This window comes from Nelumbo lutea, chromosome 1 (genome assembly GCF_056320005.1).
Source record: "Nelumbo lutea isolate HS-2025 chromosome 1, American lotus-T2T, whole genome shotgun sequence".
NCBI lineage: Eukaryota > Viridiplantae > Streptophyta > Magnoliopsida > Proteales > Nelumbonaceae > Nelumbo > Nelumbo lutea.
In genome coordinates, this window is record NC_142684.1 from 191,109,863 (window position 1) to 191,115,592 (window position 5,730).

Genomic DNA, 5,730 nt, shown 5'->3' on the forward strand with positions numbered 1-5,730 from the left:
AGCAATTTGGAGGCCCAACCCGAGCTTTTCGATGACTTTGGGCTTAGAACTGGGCCTTGACGCCTTGCCCTGTTACCAGCTTGTGTCGAATTTAGATTGGACTATTTCTTGGATATTAAAGGATGGGTGGATATTAAAGGATGGGTATGTTGAGGATGTAAATTCACCTGTGGGCATTGATGGATAAAGTGTAGGTTGTGTTTTTTTTAAGGGATAAGTACGGATACACACTATGCAGAATTCTGAATTCCAGCCCCCCTTTAAACCACATCCTGCCCCTGAATCCCCCCCTGTATATTGGGTTTATAAAATTCTGATATGGGCTGATTGGTCATTCTCCCCGATGAAGTTTGATCCGGCTGCTCCCTGTTGGAGGTGATTTGGCTTCCAATAAATGATGGACTAGGTTGATTTGCAAAAGAAGAACCAAAGAACCCGGGGTGGCTAACCCGATGAGGCCGCTCTGATGCTTAAGTCAGTATACTTGATTGTGAGCTGAAAAGCTTTTGAGTGTTAAGAGCTAGAGAGCAGAGAAATCACGTGTACCTTGGCCTCTAGGGGTAGAGCCTTTATATAGTGGAGTCCTCGTGGGTTTCGCAGAGCGGTTCCAGGATCATCACCACGATGAGACCCGTTTCCGCGTTAATGGGGGATAACTGATGGGGCCTATCAATTCTACCCGAACTAGACGGGAAGGAGATAATGCTTACCGTTACGAGGCGTAATCCCGCGAGGCTTGGAATCTAATGGTGAGATCTTCGGGGTTGCCATGTAGTGGTCTGTCAATATTACCCGAGCTACTGCTCTTTAGATCCGACCTAGGGCGAACGCCGAAGTGCCTTGGGACCAAGGTGGTCCTGATGCGACCTTACACCGAGGTGAACTCGTCCCGAGGTGGTTTGATTATCTGAGTTGTCATCTTACTAGTTAGGTCGTGTCCACGTGTCCCCCTGTTACTAAGTCAGGCCAAATCACCCTTCATCAATTGCATCCCACTCCCCGAGCCGGGGGTCCCGACCCGGTGCGAGGAGTTCATTACGAGTCCAGGTGGATTTCGCACGAGGTCTAGGCGGTTTGTCGAGCGGATCAGCCGGTCAAACCTATTCGAACATTTGGTTTAACCAGCCGCAGCCTAGGTCGCGTTGGGTGTACGCGCAGACGTCACGCTGTTTATGGACTCTGCAGACGTCAAGAACGCATTCAACCGATTTCGTCATCAGGCGTCGTGTAACCGGTTTTCATGAGAACCGATGGATCGAGCAAATCTCAGCCGTTAACCACCTCATGGTGAACTATAAATAGGGGGCCGAGGGACCCCTCTTCGTTGCGTCAGAGTCTTTCAGCTCGCTCTTTCTTTGTGTTCCGAGGTCGTCCTTCTCTTGGTGAATTCGTGTTTTCCTTAGTTTGTTCTCCTTCATTTTTTAATCATGTCTAGCTCTAGTATAATAGGCACTTAGGTAACTCTAGTGAGGTCAAGGGTGTCGAGGTGCAATCCGTGGCCCCTGTTGGGGAGGTCAGCTTGTCGCTGGGCAACTCTCCTCTTCGGTCTTTAGAGGAAACTTTTGTACCTGAAGTTGGGCCATCTCGGCCTGTCGAGCTCGAGGCTCGGGAGGAGGGACCGACCTCTAGGACGGAGGTCCCATCTTCTTTCGGGGTCAGGATCTGAATGACTTCAGTCCTTCTATCTTGACCTTAGATAGGTTAATGCATTTAGTAGCTCGCTATCGTCTTCCCGATAGCTTAGTCTTTAGTATTCCTCTAGGTCAATATCCTTGCGTTCATGATCCCTATGAGCTCGCGGTTTTTGAAGAGCATCTCGCTGTCGGGCTATGCTTCCCGCTCCACCCCTTCATTATAGAGATAGTCAAGTTTTTTAGCATCACCGTTGACCAACTACACCCAAACTCTATCCGGAACATAGTAGGCACCATCTCCCTGTTCCATGAGTACAATCGACCTCTGTCCCTAGATGTCTTCAATTCGATCTATTCAATCAAAAAGAATTCCGCTTGTCTGTGCGGGGATGTAAGCCAAAGTTACTACATCTCTCCTTGGCCCGGGTTTAAAATCCTGTTCGGTAGCCCGAACAAGGTTTCGGCCTGGAAGAGGAGGTACTTCCTTGTCCAAAATCCTGAGGGATGGTCTTTTCCAACTCATTGGAGGGTGGCTATCAAGGATCCCGGGGTGAGCTTAGATGCAGAGACTAGGGCAGTTATCAACTCTTGGAGGGACCTCGACGTGGAGATGAAAGATTTCTTGGCCGAGGAGAAGCTTGTGCGAGCTGGGTTGAGCCCTCCTGGTAGGTCTCCACCTCGATTTTTATTTTAAGGTTTTCTTTAGTTCGTGACTAACCCTTTTTATTACTCTTGCAGTTACCATGCTGGAAGTCAATGCTAAAGACCTTCTCAAGAGCTTTCAGAGAGGGAAGAAAAGGAAGGCTTCGAAGAAATCTCACCGAGAGACCAATCCTTCTGCCCCCGCCCCATCCGAAGTCCTTGCTCCGGAGCGGATCTCTATCGAGCTCCCCGAGGAGGAGATTCGCCCTCACGAGCTCCCCAAGGAGGAGGTCCGCCCTAACCCCTCGCAGTGGACCTGGTCGAAGACCAGGAAGAAGACATTCAGCCTCATGAGCCGAAGAGCACTTCCACACCCGAGCCCGAGTCCCCCAAAGAAAGCATAATGACTCCTCGGCTCGAACTGCTCAAGAGCAAGGATGTCATTTTTCCTGCCGAGGTCGCGGAATGAGTTGACATGCCTACAAGCCAGCTCGGAGGCCAGGCTGCCAGCTACTGCATGGTAGTAAGTATCTTACTTTACATTTTATTTCCTTGTCAAACTTTCAAACGTACTTACCTCGGTTTTCTTTACTAGGTGAACTCTACCATTCATTCATTGGTCTACCAGTCCGAGATCTGCCTAAAGAAAGCTCGGGAAGCTGAGGAGAAGGCACGAAAACTTTATCGAAAGCTGGACATAGCTCAGGGCAAGGTTCTTCGGGCCAAGAAGGGAGCTCAGATCCAGTAGGAGCTGATCATGGCCATGACCGAGGAGAAGGTAAAGCAACAGGAGCTAATCAAGGTCATGACCAAGGAGAAGGCAAAGCTTCAACGAGAGATCGAGAATCTCGAAGCAATGATCCAAGAGTGAACTAAGATCTTCGAGACCACCATCCAAGAGGCGCGAGCTGAAGAAAGAAGCCACACCATTGACCGGTTCAAAGAATCCTCAGAGTTCCTCGATCTCTAGGTCGAATATGGATCGAGCTCCTATCGTTCCGGTTTCAAGCTGTGCAAGTATCTAATGCGGCAAAAATTCCCCGATCTTGACCTCAGAGTTGTCTCTATGTCTGATCTTACTCCCGAGGTGGCGAAGGCGGCGAACAAAGAGTCTGGCTCATCTAAAGAAGAAATTGATGACGATGTCCTAGTCCTTCAAAGAAAATGGGAATAACCTCAGCCGGATGGCATCATCACTTACCCCATTGTGTTTGAAGGTGTCACAGATTTCCAAGAAGTTAGCAATATGGGCATTCGGATCCTCATGGGCCATACCACAAAACTGAACCGTATTTTGTATCATTTGGATTATGGCCGGTTTAATTTCGAAGTTATTGGCAGCAATAGTTGGCCTGATAATGCTGGAGACAGTCCCGGTGAGGGTAGGCTTGGCATAATCCATCATAGTTCTTTGTTCAGCCATTTCTTGTGCTTCTTGTCTGACTTGCTTAGCAGCTCTCAAACGGACACGGAGAGTCCGTTCAATCTCTGGGTCGTAAAGGATCTCTTCCAGTTCAGGTCTGCTTGTCATAAACTGTTAAAGTCAAAGCAATAAAAATGCCAATATTCACAAAAGAAAATAAATAACTAATCCTATCACACTGAAAATGTAAAGTGAAGTATTGGAATACAAAACCTACATCCTATCATGAATAAATGAAGCCGATTATACTAAAAGCAGATTTAAACCAATCATCTTATTCAAGGTTCCTTTATCTACATCCATCGATTGCAACATCTGAATTCAGACCCAATTTAGATCTGAGTTCAGATCTACAAGTCTTTGGTATTGTTAGTCTAGAGAAATTAATAAATGATAATTCAGATCTGAGCTGGATATCTCATACACACTCATTGGTATACACTACAATATACATCCATTAAGGTTGGAATCAATTCTGTGATGCTTTAGGGCTGAAATCAGATCTGATCTAAAAAAAAATTTAAAAGGATCTGAAATAAACTAAAACCAGTCCTGAGTTAGGCTTGGGTTAAAAACTCTACAATTGAAGCTCAAACCTGTATAGCTGATGCATATCAAACACTTGCTAAGACCTGAAAATTGGGTCTGCAATGTTTGGTATTGCAAGCTATTCGGCCCATACAACTTTTGTAGAAATCTGAAATCAGGTCTGCTAACTGTTGCACTATAGCAGCCCTGCTACAGATCTGAATGCTAAAAGAAATACTTGGAAAGTGCTAATTTTTCTTAAATATCTGAGGCATAACAATTATTCAATCCAAACATACACCTCCTTAGCTAATGTAGCTCGGTTACAAGTGGGTAAAGCCAAGAATTCAGTCCACCCAGAATTCATAGTATGCTCTGTATCAGTTCAGTCCTCACATCATATCAACTGAATTTCAGATTTGAATTTCTCTCATTCCTTGCTATCCATTCACCCTTGAGGCAGGTTGGATGTATCCTAGGGTGGATTGGGGTAGTGATGGCACCCAATTCACCTCAAACTTGCATCGGTTCAGATCTGAGTTCAGAGGAATTCAGATCTGAACTGAGCAGATCTGTAACAGCAGAATTCAGATCTGAACTCAAGTCTGAGTTTGGATCTGAATTCTCAATTGCCTTACCTTCAGTTATTGCTACCAAATTGTTTTTGGGGAATAGCAGAAGTGCCCTAGGGTGAATTGGGGTGGTGATGACACCCAATTCCCCTCAAAATTTCATCAGTTCAGGTCTGAGTTCAGAGGAACTCAGATCTGAACTGTTGCAGATCTGCAATAGCAGAATTCAGATCTGAACTCAGATCTGAGTTCTGATCCGAATTCTCAATTGCTCCTCTGGTTGTTCAAAAGATCTCCCCCTTTTTTTTTTCATTTGTTTTTTTTTTTTTTCTTTTTGTAATGAAAGAAAAGAATAATAAAATCTGAAACACAAGCAACTCTTTTCGGCTGAGTGCTGCAGATCTAAAATCTGCTGATCTGAGTGCCGAATGCAACTCAGATCTGCAACACTCATGTTTATGTGAATTTTTTTTTTTCTTTTTGAAGGGAACAACATCAAGATTGAATAGAAATCAAATATGCCTTTATTAAAATGAAACTGAAACCAAAAAAAAGAAAGTAATCTACTTAAGAAAGAAGAAACATAACTACAGTAGTACAGCAGTTGCAGTCCAAGCTGAAATGAAAAAGTTAGCAAATTAACCCAACTATGAATGCAATGCTGAATGAGATCAGATTAAGAATGCTCAATGTTTCCTAATATTGTTTCTCTAAATCCCCGGCAACGGCGCCAAAAACTTGATGTGTGGCTCATTGTGACACTAGCAAGTGCACTAGCCGTTCAAGTAATAAAGTAGTGAGTGAAGTATCGTTCCCATGAGGATTTAGGAAACAATTACCAATACTAAATTGAACATTTCTTATCTGATCAACAAATAAATCAAAACTCTAATGAAAGCTAAGAAATCCTAAATTAAAATCTATCTAAATC